At 41.1% G+C, this 17588-nt stretch overlaps 1 pseudogene; it reads left to right on the top strand.

Moving 5' to 3' along the window:
- Positions 1-11281: 11281 nt before the first annotated feature.
- On the top strand, positions 11282-15377 carry LOC142109508 (RNA-binding protein 48 pseudogene; annotated as a pseudogene).
- Positions 15378-17588: the final 2211 nt, after the last annotated feature.

The following is a 17588-nucleotide window of genomic DNA, read 5'->3' as shown; positions in this document are numbered from 1 at the left end:
CTATTTTTCTTGGACTAATTAGGAGATTAGAACCACAATAAAAAAAATTGTGTTGCGTCAGCCATTTCAAAGTCCCTATTGGCTGGAAAACCTCACTCCCTCACAGCATAGTCAATTTAAGCAATATACTTGCATGTGTAGCTGGAATTTGGCTGACTCCCTGCCTCTTCAATGTGTTTTCCAGCAATAACATAGATCTTTTCAAAATAATTGTTTTCTGCTACATGGTAACATTTTTTGCATTCTAGTGTAATTAACTATTATATATTTAGATAAATAAATCATGTATATATCTATCTATATATATATATATATATATATACATATATATATTAAAAATAAGTTCTAAAGCATTGTGGTTCTTGTGTTTTCTTAACTGTCTTGATTAGAGATGTTCACTGACCCCTGTGTTCTGGTTCTGGTATTGGATCTGGATTAACTTCGGGTTTTGGTTTTAGTTTTGGCAATACCGCCCTTGTGTGTTTTGGTTTTGGTTTGGGATCCCTATTTCTTTCTAAAATCCCTATTTTTTTTTGCTAAAATCACATAATTTTGCTCTTTTTTCCCCCTACATTATTAGTAACCTCAATAACACTAATTTCAAGTCATTTGCAGTCAATTTTGACCACCTCACAGGTCACAATATTATTTTCATACACTTTCAAACAAAGACTGCAGCAACCTGGCTGGCTGCTAAGTGACATAGCAATGACACAAACACACGGCAGTTTATAGCACATCTAGGAAACATTGCCACACAGCAGTGGAAGAAAAGAAAAATGGTGCAAGATGGAATTGTCCTTGGGCCCTCCCACCCACCCTTATGTAAGATATTGAAAAGAACATGTACATTTTAACAAAACAAGCACTTCAGTGACAAGCAGTGCCACTCCTTGTTCCTGAAGTGCTTGGTTTGTTTGGGCCCCCACAAAACAAATTAACAATGGGCTTAAGGCACCTAAGCAAACAGTGCTGTTAATGAACTCTACTGTGGCAGATCATGCACAAGTGGAAGCAGTTCTTGCCAATGATAAGAAGAAGGCAATTGTCATGCCTGGGCATAAGACCAAAAAATCCACCTCTTATGTGAGGAATTATTTTTACACAAATCCTGACAACAGTTGTCTAGCCATTTGTAGCATTGTAAAGCCACAGTCAGTAGAGGTAGGGACCTTAACCATCTAGGAACCTCATCCATGTTACGCCATTTGAAGCGAGTTCATAGAAAGCTTTTGTGAATATCAGAAACTTATGATAAACTATCACACGCCGGGGGATATATACCCGATCCCCGGCTTACTTACATGCTCCTGCCGTCCGCTCGGTCCGGGCAGGGCGGTGCCATCTTTCCGGGTTTGCGCATATGCAGACTAGATCTGTCAATTCTTCTGTCCCCCTTCCTATTGGTTGTAGTGGGGAGTGGGCTTGTAGCAGTATAATGTGTGTGAGGGCAGCAGGGGGCTTGTGGCAGTGTAATGTGTGAGGTAGGTAGTGGCTAATTAATGGGTGTTATTTTGTTTGTGGGGTGATGGGGCAATTTAATTTAATAGTGGGGTTGGTGCAGACTTATCAATGTAGGGTGGGATGATTAATTTAATGTTGGGGTGGTTTGGGCGCTATTAATTAAATGTGTGGCAGAGTTATGGAAAAAGTATTGCTATTTTTTTAAAAGTGAATGCAAGTTATTTAATTTATGGTAGGAAATTGGTTTATTTAATAAATGTGATTACTATTAATTTAATGTTGGGGTTGTTTGGGGGCAATGGGTCTTTTTATTAAAGGTGAATAAAATTAATTTACAGTCGGGCTGGTTACAGGAAAGGGGCACTAATAATAAAACATTAATTGTTTTGATTTAATGTCGGACTGCATAGAGGCAAGGAGGCCTACTGTGTTCACTCATTGCTGATATTTCTATATGTCATGTACCTATTCTAATTCCAAACAGGGAACCAACATTCCAGGATCCAGACAAGCACAACTGAGCTTAGGACCCAAGCGGCAGCAACCAGTATTGAAAGCGGTAAGAACAGGTAGGAGAGAGCAGGACATTCTGCCCACTGTCCTGATTCTGGTGGGGCAGTCCTGAGTTTGGGGACTGACCCACTCAGTCAGGACTTTGTCTCGACTACAGGGACAGTTGGGAGGTATGTCCCACTTCACATTGCTCTACTCATGAAGGGGGAGCTGCCTGCACTTAACAGTAGTGCACACAGTATTGTCTGTGTATTTGTCTAAAATTATAGCCATAGTACACTTTAGGGGCGCTCTGTCTAAAGTGCTCCGGGCCCCCAAGAGCCTTAATCCAGCTCTGCCTCTCATATCTCTGTGCCAGAGTATTGGCTTCACCTTTCTCCAGTGTGCTTTATCCTGCTCCTTTGTTCCTATTATTGTCTATTGCTTTCTGACTCCGGGCTTGTTCCTGACCACTCTCTTTGTCCTGTGATTTGGCTCCGTTGTTATCTGGATTCCGACCCCTGGCTCCCCTTTGACCTTCCTTCTGGATCTCCCACTGGTACTGAGCTATCATTTGGCACCGACCCGGACTACTGTATGACCATTCCTGCTCTTTCCCGCTGCACTGTTAACTAGCTTGGAGAACCACGACCTGCGCACCCCATGCAGCCAAGCCTATACCTCCTTGCGGGGGTCCGTAGTGAATACCAGGGGTGCGTTAGACTTCGCAAAGTCATTATCGTGACAGCCAGGATCCAAAAGTTCATCATCTTGAAATTGGATCTTTACATTTTGGCAACTGTGCTTGATCCTAGGTTTAAGAGCTATGTCTTCTTTTTCTTTCCAACTGACCCAGATCTCAAGAGATGCAATGAGCTCCTGGTCAACAAGCTGACAGCTCAAGTGGTACATGACACAATGACATTCAGTTTCTCTGGAAATTGCTGCTAGAAAAAAATTAGCAGTGATGCAGATGAGTCTGCACAACATCTTGACATTTGGTCTGATCTCAAAGAATTGCCCAAAAATCATGACAGCGCTTTCGTAAAATGAACTACAAATTCCATGAGGAAGGCCATTACTGGCAATTACATCAAAGTACACAGACTTCTGTGATGGTGGATTCCAGCGAGGATGAATTAGTATTGTTTGAGGATGATGTACACATTAATGAGGGTGAATATGATGACAGTGTAGATTGCAGGTGCTGAGATCTAGCTGAGAAAAGGGAGCTAACTTATGCTGGTATGCTTGGTATTATTTTGGGTAGAATGGCATGTTGGCAATTTTATGTTTTTCTACATTAAACTTTCACCTTTATTAAAGAGGCGTTTTTTTCTTTAAAAGGTTTAAGCTTTGTATTTACATTTTTGTTTCCCTGACTTAAAATCACTATGCACGTGAACATAGGTTTTAGCACATGAGGTAAAGGAATTCGTATCATCATGACTGAGACTGGAGAGTGAAAAGAACAATGTGACTGAAGACTGCAGAGTGACAAGGACTCTGCCACTCCTCCTGTTTCTGTATGAGCTATGGCACAGTAAAATGTGACTGGAGACTTTTAATAACCCTGCCAGCCCTATTATTTGAATTTCTGTTTCAGCACTAAAAACTGTCACCTCTCCTATTTCTGGGTGAGCTATGGCACAGTACAATGTAACTGCAGATTTTAAAGAACACTGACAACCCTATTATTTCAATTTCAGCAATGACAATTAGAAATGGTGCTGTCATGTTGGTGTGTTAGCTAGATAACACAGTACAATGTGACTGCAGATTTAGACCAAGACTGCCAGCCCTATTATTTATAGTTTAGCAATGACAATTAGCAATGGAGCAATGAAGCTATCCTGTTGGTGTGTTAGCTAGATAACACAGTACAATATGACTGCAGATTTAGACCAAGACTGCCAGCCCTATTATTCTATTTAAGCAATGACAATTAGCAATGGAGCTCTCCTGAATGTCACTGAAGGCTTTGAAGAACACTGCTACCCCTCCTCTTTCTTTTCTAGCTATGACATTGCCCAACTGCACTATAGACTGCCAAGAACCGTTCTACCCCTTCTGTGTCCCTCTGTGAAATGGCGCTGGATCGCCGTGGAGGGCGGTACTTATAGAATCCAAAACTCGTGAGATCTGACGACTAACAATGACGTTTTGCTCGTTTTCAATTCCAAGGGCGCACAAAAGTACCGAGCCGGCTTGGCTTGGTACTCGGATCTGCTAAGGTATTTAATACAGAACGCTCTTCTTTCTTATAATTACTATTATGTTTTATTTGTAAAATTCCAACATAATACACTGCAGTTTAAAATTGAGGTAACCATGACACAAATTACATACAATGATATGTAACAGGAGGTAACGATGGCCCTGCCCAAATAAGATTACAATCTGAGAGAGCAGGGAACACTTAATGCATAAAGTAGTGGAATAACAATTGTAGATTATGTTGAAGATAATAAGTATTCCTTCTAAACGATGTTATAGCCATGCAGACAGTACTTTTTATGCCTTAAAACACACATTCTTGGAATGTTGTCTTTTTCTGGGCACAGCAGGTTCACAATAAAGAAGATAATTATGTTGCCTGTTTCAGCTATAGACTGCAAATAATTGTTTTAGTCAGCTGACAGTGTGTTTCATTAGTGGTAGTTTGGACACACAATCTTCTACACCAGTTTGGCATGCATACTCTATTCTATGCTAAACAGTCAGTGTGTCACGATCCGGGCCTGCAGATCACTTGGTCGGTTCTCGGTTCACCTACCATAAGGGTCCCATGCTGGTGGATTCTACTACAGAGACACTACTGCTCCATCGGTCTGGCGCCATCTTGAGGTCGGGCTCCCCATGCGCAGTCCGTCCTTTTCTCTGCTCCCATTCTTTCCTATAGGTTGGTGCCCTCTATTGGCTGTATTATTTAAGACACCTCTTTTCTTCAATCAAGTGTCAGTTCTCGAAGTCTCTCCTTGTGTGTAAGCGGTATTATGCTTGACCAGTTCCAGTGCTCCCTAGCATAACTGGACCCAAGGATACCCTCAGACGCAGATATGTATAATCTTCTACATCCGTTATACTGTTCTGATCATTGTCTGGACCTTTGCTGCCTACTGTGGTATTACCTCTGATCCAGTTCCTGTGCTTCCCAGCATATCTGGACCTAAGTATAGACCTGGCCGCAGATTCTCATTCCCTTCTCAATCCGCTACAGTGTCCTGAATACTATTGGTCCTCTGCCGCATACTGTTGTGTTCCATCTGACCCAGTTCCAGTGCTCACTAGCATACCTGGACAAAGGCACACCTGGCCACAGATCCAAAGATCCCGCGACCTGTGCAACAGGAGCAGCAAAGTCCATATCCCCTTCCGGAGGTCACTGGTGAAAACCTCGTTAGACTCCGCGTCTCCCAGAAGGTGGTGCCAAACTAGGCAGGTCTAAAGGTCCTACTAGCCCTTTGGATTGTGACATAAGGTATGTTAATGTGTTGTAACGTTAATGTGTTAATGTGTGTAATACCCGATGCTCGTTTTCTAACACCTCTCTGACCAGACTGTTCAGCATGCAGATTAGACATTTCCGGCCTTATTCATTAAGAAAAGTAAAGCAAAAAAAAAAGAATAAATTCGAACCTTGGCAAAACCATGTTTTTTTGGAGGGAGAGGTAGATTTAAAATGTAAGGACAGATTTATAGTTGGGGAAGGGCATGTCCTAGATCAGCTTTAAATTTCAGTGTAAGCTTAAAGCTATCAAGAATTTGTGTGCTATGTGAAAAAAAAACGACAGTATTTATCTTATGTGCAAAATAATAAACTAATTTACAACCCTTGCATTGTAACATGGCTTTGTCCAGGAGAAATTCTCCCTTGGTGCAATGAGTGTGAAAGAATAGTATCACAAAGAGGATTGTTAAAATACACAAATATTTATTCACAGTACATAAGTGAAAAAGTTCTGGCCAGAACAAATAAAATCCACAATCCAATGGATTGAATAAAGCTGATATGAATGAATAAACAGTAGGCAGTAATCTATACTGAAACTAAAAGGAACATAAAACCACTGGTGAGAGTAGTATTCCAGCAAGTCCCTATATGTACTCCGCGGTGAGCCTACTCATCAAAAGGAGTGATCATGATTGTATATGTAGTCTAGGTCAAATAAGATTAGCTCATTCAAAAATTCGGAGATAATAGCGGTGGTCATATGGGTATACAGTCTTACTCCAGTGATAAAAGCAGACTTGCTATACGTGGACAAACCAGCCTGTAGCTTGTGTAAGCATATAGAATATAGATTATAGAAAGTCTTGCTTCAAAAGGTTTATAACCTCAGTAACAGGGACAAAAAGTTCTTTGACTTACATAGAAGTCTTACCGCAGGTGTTGCTTGCAGTCCTCTCCTAGATACAAGCCGTTACCTCCTCACGGTAGCGGGGGGGCGTTGTTGACGGATGACCCCGAGGTGCACGCAGAGTTTGATGATGGGCAGTGTAGTGGCACATGTGCATGTGAGCTGGTCCAGACAACCAGATATATAGCGCTGCTTACGTCAGACAGGTCCCGGTGATGAAGGTAGTATTCAGTAATCTCTTAGCATTCACCGGAATGCATCCGTATAGTGGTGGTAATGAATTTTCAACGCGTTTTGCCTGGTGTATAGCCGGGCTTCCTCAGGGAAAGAGTAAAAGTGGTGATCAGGTCATTACTCTCTGTCTCTTTAAACTTGGTGCTAGTTTAAACCAGCTTCGATTGGAGGATGGACAGGGGGTTTGGCCGTCATGGTCACCTCCGATTGGAGGATGCATGAGGGGCGTAGCCAGCTTGGACATGATGTAATTAGAGGGTCTTTAATAAAAAAAAAAAGGACTAGGTAGCCGTAGATCTTTCCTTAAATTCTATAGTTAGTTTGTGCTTACATATATCATATAAACACATTGAACTTAAACAAAGGCGCCAATATAGGGAAAAGCTTTTCTCTCTCTGAACCAGATGATGGTCTAATTCTAATAGTTTTGTGATCATTTATAATGAGTAGAAATGTAGGGACATTGGAAATGTGTATATATATATATATATATATATATATATATATATATATATATATATATATATATACCAGCAAAATGGAGAAAAGGAGAAAAAGAAATAATGCAGTACTGGATATGAAATGTACAAATACGAATTGTAAAGGGGTGATTCTGGTAATGAATACTGTTATCCTATAGTTCTGTATGGAAGTAAGGTATACATGAAATATTCCGCTCAGTCACTTCCGAGTGAGATATATATACAATGATATCTCAAGGAACAAACGGGGGAGGGAAGGGGAGTCAAGAAATGATGATTTAAAAGAAAAGTCCCCAGATCAAAGTCTATATTTAGACCATTAGGGACAAAGTTTTCAAGGTATATATCCATCTTGTCTCCTCCTTTGATATAAACTTAATGTAGTCCCCCCCACTCCAGGACTTCCTCACCCTACTTATCCCCATAAATTTCAGGGATGTGGGGTCGCATTCATGGTGTAAGGAGTAGTGTTCAGATACACTATGGGCATTGAATCCCTTTTTGATATTTCTAATATGTTCTGCCAATCACACGTGGAGCTTCCGTATGGTTCGCCCCAAGTATTGCATTCCACAAGGGCACTCAAGATGGTATACCCCACTTGTGTCACATGTTATTGTGTCCTTGATGGTATAGGTGCTTTCTCTCTTATATGCTGTGAATTTTTCTATAGGTTTGGTGGAGCACTGATTGGTAGTGCTGCACACATAACATCTATTGCAACAAAAGAAGCCTCTTTTGTCTTCCATGTTGTGCCTTGTTTGTCCATCTCTATAGGTATACAACTTTTCACTAATGTATCCCTAAGATTGGTTGCCTTCCTATATATAAAGTTGGGTCTAGAAGGTAAGATTTCTTTAAGTTTCTCGTCCATCAAGAGAGTATTCCAATGTTTTTTGAAAATCCTCTCTAGTGTCTTAGAGTTAGAGCTGTATTTAGTCATAAAGGCATGCTCTCCCAAATTCGGTTTGGTCACTTCATGTTGTTTGAGGGCTAAAATACAGTCCATCTGAGTGTCTAACTTCTGCATATGCTTGTTCTAGTAAGGCTCCTTCGTATTGTCTCTCTAAGAATCTGCTATTCAGGGTTTCGGACTGTGACTCAAACTGCTCTAAACTGGTGCAGTGTTTCCGAATTCTTGTAAACTGGCCCTTGGGAATGTTAGAGAGCCAATGTCTGTGATGGTTACTATCTGCTGGGATATATGAATTGCAGTCGACAGGTTTCAGGAATGTTCTAGTCTTTAATCGGTTGCCAGTGACGAAGATTTCCAAATCAAGATATTTGTGTCGCAAAAAACATTCTAGTAGGTCAATTGGCTGCTATTCAATTGAACTTAGTGTCTCTCTCTGTCTGTGTCTATGTATGTTATGGGATGAAGACTGTAGGTTCCAGTGGGGCAAGGACTGATGTGATTGAGCTCTCTGTACAGCACTGCGGAATTAGATGCGCTATATAAAGAGCTGCTGCTGATCAAGGGACCTGTTTGGAAATGTGTAGGTACATGATATATGGTAAGCCGAGCAATAAGTGAACACAATACATAACATAGATCATGCAGTATATAATAAATACATCAAATCTTAAAAAGAGTTGCACATTATATTTAATTTTGAAAATGAAAAAACAGCCGAAAGCAACCTCGGCACAGCAACATCTCATCCTAAAAGGCCCTCGCATGCCCTTCACTTGCTCTAAAATTCCACCACATGCTACTCAGTCAACCCACATACTCTAAAATAACCCTACATGCCCTCAGAACTCCACTTGCCACAAAATGCACCAACATGCCTCAGACACTCACAAGCCCTCAGATCTATGAAGATTCTACAAGTCCTCAGATCTATGAAGATTCTACAAGTCCTCAGATCTAAAAAAATTCCACAAGTCCTCAGATACGTGATGGTTTAAAGGTTTGATGGCAATCAGTCAGTCTCTGGTACTTGAATTTATGCTCCCCATAGATATAAAAAGCGATGTTGGCAAGTAGGATACAGTATAGCTAGAAATATAATACAGTGTAGAAATATAATCTACACTTAAGAAGAGGTTTTGCAACTTCTCACAATGTACCTCTCCTATAATGGTATGAATATAGAAAATATTTTCCAAAACAACTCTATGTTTTTATTTCAACAGCAGCTGGCCTCCTTCCTCACCTCCTCATTAAGATGAGTATGCAGTACTTGGTTTTATACAATCAAACCCTCAATTGTGAAAAGTACTACTAAAAAAAGTAGTAATTCATTACATAATAAACAACGTAAACACTTCATCATCATCATCATCATTTATTTATATAGCGCCACTAATTCCGCAGCACTGTACAGAGAAGTCCTCAGATCAGTCCCTGCCCCGTTGGAGCTTACAGTCTAAATTTCCTAACACACACACTCAGACAGAAACTAGGGTCAATTTGATAGCAGCCAATAAATCTGCTAGTATGTTTTTGGAGTGTGGGAGAAAACCGGAGCAGCCAGAGGAAACCCACGCAAACACGGGGAGAACATACAAACTCCACACACATAAGGCCATGGTCGGGAATTGAACTCATAACCCCAGTGCTGTGAGGCACTTAGCCACCGTGCTTGAAAGATAAAGTAAAAGCGTTCCTTCTGAAAGTAGTTAGCATTTTTTTCTAACTGTTCTTATGTGAAGCGAGTTATACATGTTAAAGAAAGATAAGACATAAAAGGTTAATAAATTGACAGTTTCCTTGAGTAAAAAAAATAATTTAATGAGATGAATTGCTTGCTGTATTGATCGTTCCCTGCAGCACAATAGCTTTCAGGTACAATTACTAGAATAATATTAAGATAACTGCTTGTTGGGCAATTACTCCCAGGATATTGGGGCACTTACTCTTGGGCTATTGCTCACCTTCCTGCACCAGTCCGTCATTTACCTGCTGGCCACTGCTTTTGCAATCTGGTGTAAGAGAAGTGGTTTGTGTTCCACAGTGGAAAGCAAATGGTTTCTGGCTATAGAAGCCTGGGATAGTCAAAATTTCAAGACACTATGAAGGACAGTTGGTCCCGCACAGCCTCTCACCCCCAACTCAAAATCTGGGGCTCCAGCAGAATATTTACACCTGGTACCCCCTGATGGCGGCCCTGCTCTCAGCTATCATACAGTTCCTGGCAGGAGCCTTCTTTTTGTTTGGTGGTGGGGAGGCAAAGCTGATTGAGGGAGCGAGAGAACACTCCACAGAAGAACTATGCTACAGCAGAGGTGAGGGATTGTCTAAGATGCAGCTGTCCTGCTCTTTAATCAATCTGATGCTTTACTTTCTCTATAAATCATCATGTCAGTGGGTCGATGCCAAGCTTGAGTGAAGTTGCAGGTTTTGTGGAGAAGGGCAACAGTAGATTGCTGATGTCAGTGAAAAATGGAACCTGGCAAGAATAGGGAAGCAGGTTATAGTAACACCATAATACCACTTTGGCTTTTTTCCCATATCCTTTAGTAGTTAAATGCTACACAGGAAAATCTAATGTGTCGCTAAGTGTGCGAGGGAAAGTGGGGTATAGAACTGCCACTAGGTAAACAAACAAAAATAAAATAATTTAATTTTAGTAAAAAAAAATATATTCCAACATGCCTGCAATTCATTTATAAAATAAAAAAAACGAAATAATAGTTTAATTCTAATATCATTTGGATTTATTTGTCTCTTGAGAAAGTAAGACCATTTGTAGGTTAAATATGGGTTAACTTTGTCCCTTTGTTTGTAGGAACTTTATTTTTTTAAACTGGAATATTGTGACTGATACAGGAAAAGTAATCAGTGGTGAACCAGCAGTTTGATAACTGGAATCTGTGGGAAGTTAAAGTCAAAGTACTTTCCGTAAAATGGAAACATATTTACATACCTTACATTCATTATAGAATTACTCATTTGTTAAACCTTTCACAAAACAATTGTTTATGAATAGTAGTTTATCTCCACATGAAATAGATCTTGGACTATCAAATGTCACATGGTTAAAGGAGCAAAACACAAAGCAAACTATGCAGGGCACAGTCAATGGTTATAATATATATTAATATTAGGTATAAAATATACCTAAAATATTATTAAGTTATAATATATGTAATATATTAGTGTAGAAATCACCAAATAAGAGACTTCTCAGTCCAGGCTTCATAAGCAGTAGCTGTTTTATTTCAGCATAAAATAGCATAAACAGCATAACATATTATGTCGTAGCGTCGAACTGGCCTCAGGGGCCGTTGCCCGGATGAAAAATGGCATTTGTGGATGACCGTATGCAGTTGGAGGTCCAGGCACACCACCAGCAGCGAAGAATCTGCGCCTCAAGAGCGAAGTACCGTGAAGGACGAAAGCCCAGAGCAGTAAAAGTTTACACAATTAATCTTGAGTCTCCATACCTACTGGTGCAGGGAGTTCCAGCCATCGGTGTTATGAAGGAACTGGTTGAACACTTTGCACTGTACGGAGCAATAGAGGAATACAATGCTCTAGATGAATATCCGGCCGAGGAGTTTACAGAAGTATATCTCATTAAATTCAAGAGGTTACAGAGTGCAAGAGTTGCCAAACAGAAGCTTGATGAGCGCAGTTTCTTCGGGGGTCCCTTCATATCTGTTATGCCCCAGAATTTGAGAGTATTGAAGAGACCAGGAAAAAGCTGCAGGAGAGAAGACTCTATGTGGCACGAGCCACGTGTGACAAAGACTGGCGAGTGGCAGAGAAGAAGCGACAAGAAGCACCCGAGAGCTCCAGTTCATTATCCGGCATTACACGTACCTCCACCTGTACCGCTACTGTACAGCCTTGGGACTCTGTGGCATGCTTTATGCCCTCACCATATATACCCGCACCATCTATACCTGCCGACTACCAGGAATACAGTTCTCCATCCTATATATCTGCCTCTTATTCCAGAAACCTATTACCAGAAGACAATGCCCATCACATACTTTCAACCAACCTAGAAAGAATAAGTAATCCTGCACAGAACATTGTAGGCAGTGGCACTGCCAGGTTTATGCCAAGGATGACCCAGCTTCAGGAGCGGCAGAGGAGAAGGGAGTGGAGCACAGCCCTGGCTCTATCACTTCCTGACTCTCATGAGATTGTGATTGGACCAAAACTGCCAGAAATTCCCAAATTAGACCTGGACGATGATTCTCTGAACACCTCTGCAAACGTAATAAGGGGAAAACTGAAAAAGGTGCGTATACAATTGTGTGTATTCTATGTATGAGCTCTATATTATATGGGCAGCACGGTGGCAAAGTGGTTAGCACTTCTGCCTCACAGCACTGGGGTCATTAGTTCAATTCCCGACCATGGCCTTATCTGTGAGGAGTTTGTATGTTCTCCCCGTGTTTGCGTGGGTTTCCTCCGGGTGCTCCGGTTTCCTCCCACACTCCAAAAAACATACTGGTAGGTTAATTGGCTGCTAACAAATTCACCCTAGTCTGTGTGTCTGTCTGTCTGTGTGTTAGAGAACTTAGACTGTAAGCCCCAATGGGGCAGGGACTGATGTGCGTGAGTTCTCTGTACAGCGCTGCGGAATTAGTGGCGCTATATAAATAAATTGTGATGATGATGATGAACATAAACAGTACAGATTCCACAGCTTCCTGACAAGCTACTTATGCTCACAATCCCTGCCTATTGTCCGGCCACTTGTCGGCATTGGAAGCCCCGCACACCAGTTCCCACAATCCTTTTATACACACACGCACACACACACACACACACACACACACAACGATTACACCCATGTTGTGCATCTGTGTGTCTGTGTGGGAAAGACAGAGAGGGAATTTAACCCTGTTTGCATGCTGTACTTGGAAACTCTCTGGGATTTTACCTTTCCCTATGCAGGAAAGGTGTGGCAAATGACCCTCTTTGCCACATTAGGTATACAATTGTATTATAAAATAAAGTGGTTATAGCATTTTACATCACAGTCTGAAAATCTAGATTTACAGGATAAAGGCCAATGTTGAAAAATTATTTTAGATTTTTTAGGACAAAAATTATATTTATAAAATATATATATATTGGCAGGAAACACAAGGATGAATTGGATCCTTCTAGGTTCTGCTGAGATTGACGCTGCTTCTCCTAGGGGAGCGGAGTCTAACAATGTGGAAGGTGTTCACCAGGGATACCCGCAAGGGAATTTGGACTTTGCGACTTCAACACTGCATGTCGTGGTCTCATAGGGAAGTTTATGCCTTGAAAAAGCATACAAGCGAAACGCGTGTCGGAGTTCGCTTTGTATCTCACACGCTGCTGTTAAATAATACCTAGTTTACCTAGCTTACTACAAGAAATCAATATTATGTCCGCTCAATCTAGATAACTATGGGGCAATAAGACCACTATATTAAGGGCTGAGAAAATACTGGATAATCCTTAGGCAGTATAATCAACAGCTAGCCTATCGCGCTCTCCCTTCCTAATCAGATAGCACCTGGTTAATATACGACCGTTATGTAGAGTGCTGTGACAACTATATATACTATTACATTCTATTATATACGGTCTAATAGATACATTGCACGTTATTATACAGCTCTCTGTGGCTACAGAGACTGGTTAGTTGAGCGGTGCTAGTATCATCTTGATCTCACCATAGATCATTATATTGCCAACATAGGAGTACTAGATTATGTACGATCTTATGAGTATATAGGATCACAGATTAATATCAGGCATGTATGATTATCTGTAACCCATGTTATCTGTTATAGCTAATTTACATCTGTGAGATATTGTCTAATAACTACTTAGGTGTATCCAAACCCCTTACCATCCGAAATATTTAATTTCATTAGGGTTATTTTGCCATGACCTCTAGGATGTACGAGTAATTTATTATCACAGCAGCTAAAATTCTTACATTTATACTTATTATTCCAATACTATCAGTGAGATTACAAGCGATTTGCAGTAGTAACTGCAATTTTATTTTCACTTCCCTCACTTCGCATTTATTTTAATATTTCGCTAGTTGTACCAAGATACTTCAACTTTTAATGAATACTAATAAACTATGTAATTTTAACACACCCCAGAGTGCCCCCCTTTATACACTCTTTTTCTTTTTTCTTTGTTCTATACTTCCAAACTATCAGTGTAAGGGCGCACCCTCTATCCAAAATAGATTAACTTAGGATCTTATTAATGTTCAGTTATACAGGGGTTATCGATTGTAGATATTATTGACAAACTTAGTGCGGTGATCTCTGTTACAACGATGTAATGAGCACAGGTGCCTTAAATAGGGAGAGGTGCCTGATCCACCAATTAGATTAAAAGCAAAGGTCATAAGAGTTCTTGGATGCTGTGCATGCGCAGTCCATCAAGATGGCGGACTCAAGACAGGCGCCGGCAGGAAGGCTTGAGAACCACGCACCAGCGCAGAGGCACTCACAGTCCGGTGAGTGACAAAATGTAAGTGCACCAGACCGGGGGACCGGCGTGTGACAGTACCTCCCCCTTTAGAGGTGGTTATCGAACACCTAGGTCCTGATTTCCAGGGAAACTTAGAGTGGAATTTCTTCAAAAGAAATGGTGCATTGATGTCAGATTCGCGCACCCAGGAGCGCTACTCAGGACCGAAACTCTTCCAATCCACAAGGTACTTAATTCCTCCCCTGGAATTCTTAGAATCCAATATCCGACTGATTTTGAATTCATCACTTTGTTGAGCAACAGGATGGGGGAAAGTAGCTGAAGAGGAAGAGAACTGATTAATGATGAGTGGTCTCAATAAAGAGATGTGAAAGGAGTTGGCAATGCGAAGAGAAGAGGGTAAATGCAACTTGAAACAAACAGGACTAATCACTCGCGAAATCTTATAAGGGCTAATAAACGGGGAGGACATTTCATACACGGAACCTTTAGTCGAATGTTCCTCATTGATAGCCACATCTTGTAACCAACTCTCAATGGAATAGTCGCCCTGCGCTTCTTATCTGCAAAGAACTTGTAGCGAACAGAAGATTTCTTAAGGGCTCCGGACTTGAGACCATATTGATAAAAAGTCCCTTCGTAAAGAGTTGACAGCCGAAACGTGGGTGGGAGGGAGGGCTGAGAATTCCGGAAGGAGAGGATGAACACCGAACACAATCGAGAACAATGTGGCCGAGGTGGACTCTTGAAAGGAATTGTTATGCACAAATTCTGTCCATGGTAGGAGGTCTGCCCAGTCGTCTTGGTTAGCAGAAGAAAAAATTCTAAGAAAATTTTCGAGGTCTTGATTGACCCTTTCTGTTTGTCCATTAGTTTGAGGGTGGTATGCAGAGGAGAACTTCAGACGAATCCCAAGAAGATGACAAAGTGCTCTCCAGAATTTAGACATGAATTGAACTCCACGATTGGAGACAATCTCAGAAGTGCAGCCATGAAGGTGCAAAATATCCTTGATAAAATGCTGAGCCAAAAGTACAGAAGAAGGTAACACAGTAAGGGGAACGAAATGCGTCATCTTAGAGAAGCGATCCACTATTACCCTGATAGTATTACATTTTTAGCTGACGGGTAGGTCTGTAACGGAATCCATACTGATATGGGTCCAAGGTTTGATGGGTAGTGGAAGTGGATGGAGCAGGCCAGTCGGGGGGTGATGAGGAGACTTATGTTGAGCAAAGAGACACTGCAGGTTGCCATGAAATCTTTAACGTCAGACTGACAATTAGGCCACCAATAACTGCAGGAAACGAGTTCAAAGGTCTTACGAGTGCCAACATGACCAACGAACAGAGAGGCATGGAACCACACAAGAAATCTTTTCCGAGGAGAAGGAGGAACGAAAGTTTTCCCAGGAGGAGGAGTGGGAACAGGAGATAGAGCAGAATAATTCAGGCATTTAGGATCCAGAATTGGACGTTCAAGGAAGTCCTCGGGTTCAGAAGCATCGGAAAAGGCATGGGATAGAGCATCTGCTTTTTTATTCCTTAGTCCAGGTTTGAAGGTAACATGAAGATCAAAGCGTGTGAAAAAGAGGGACCACTGGGCTTGGCGGGGATTCAAGCACTGGGCAGCTTGGAGGTAGAGTAAATTTTTGTGATTCGTGAAAATAGTGACAGGATGTCCAAAATATAGCGCCATTCACTTAGAGCCAATTTCATAGCCAGCAGTTCCTTATCACCAATAGCATAATTTCTCTCCGCTGGCAGAAACTTGTGAGAATAGAAGGCACATGGGTGGAACTTGCCTTGAGAGAATCTCTGAGATAGTAAGGCTCCTACTCCTACTGTGTTCGCATCCACCTCAAGAAAAAAAGAAAGAGACGTGTCTGGCTGCTTAAGAATGGGTGCAGTAGAAAATGCTGTTTTGAGGGGGGGAAAAAAGCTTCAATGGCCTCTGGTGACCAAGACTGGGTCTCAGCTCCCTTTCAGGTGAGAGCTACTATAGGAGCAACAATAGTAGAATAGCCCAAAATAAAATGTCTATAATAAGTGGCGAATCCCAAGAAACGCTGGATCTACTTGAGAGTGTTCGGTTGTGGCCACTCCAGTATGGCCAGGACTTTCTCGGAGTCCATTTGTAGACCTGAACCTGAGACTATGTACCTTAGGTGTCTGTACAATGTCTAAACCTTAGTAAAAAGCATTGCAAAAAATGTCGTCGTCGTCCCCCCCCACTTAGAAAAAACAGCCTCGGCTCCTCCCAGCAATTTTTTTCTGTGGGCTACTGGTCCCAGCAAGCCCTGGCAGTCATAAATTGCAATGATTTTGCAAGCTTGCACAGTAATTACATTTCTGTGGATTTATTAGAATTTTTTTTATGCAGTAATGTAAATTACTCCCCAAGCAATCTTTAACAGGACCTGGCTGGCAGACTTTAGCCCGCTGGGGCAAGCACATAGCACTAGCCCATAAGTAGTGGCCCAACCTTAAAGGGTGGTCTTCGGTACAATTTATGTTTATCAATATAAAAAAAGACTTTTAAAGTGTTGCTTAATGCAGCAATACTTTATTGTTATAAATGATAAATCTTAAATAATGAAAACAAAAAATGCAACAGAAAACAAACCACTTTATATTGCATTTTATTTTATATGTCCCTTCTCCCTACAGCACTTTTGTTTTTTAACATACCTCACTGATTATACTGGGGTATAAATCATATTATAGCAATAGATTACTTAATGTTCTATTACAGTACTGAACACAGAGGCTGATTTATCAAAATGTAAAATGCCCTTTTGCTTTAAAAATCTGTTGTTTTTGCCAGCAAAAGGGCTTGTTTTTGCTTTGGACTATATTTTAATAGAATTATTATTTGTTTTAGGGTTAAACTAAAACAAATAATATGACCGGTACTACTGGTAGGAGGAGCAGAGCACTAGGTGTCAATCTGACACCCTAGCCCAGAACTGGATTAAGGCACTGGGGGGCCCAGGATACTTCATACTTGCCAACATTCCCTGAATATCAGGGAGACTCCCTGAAATAGGGGTGATCTCCCTTACTTCCTGAAGAGTCTGGCATTCTCCCTGATGCTGAGTCAGTACAAGAAGTGGTTGGCTTCGCCATCTGTGGCATGATGACACAGTTCAGAAAT

Source organism: Mixophyes fleayi (genome assembly GCF_038048845.1).
Source record: "Mixophyes fleayi isolate aMixFle1 chromosome 1 unlocalized genomic scaffold, aMixFle1.hap1 SUPER_1_unloc_3, whole genome shotgun sequence".
Taxonomy (NCBI): Eukaryota; Metazoa; Chordata; class Amphibia; order Anura; family Limnodynastidae; genus Mixophyes; species Mixophyes fleayi.
The sequence above is the reverse complement of the archived record's forward strand: the minus strand, read 5'-3'. Positions and strand labels throughout refer to the sequence as shown.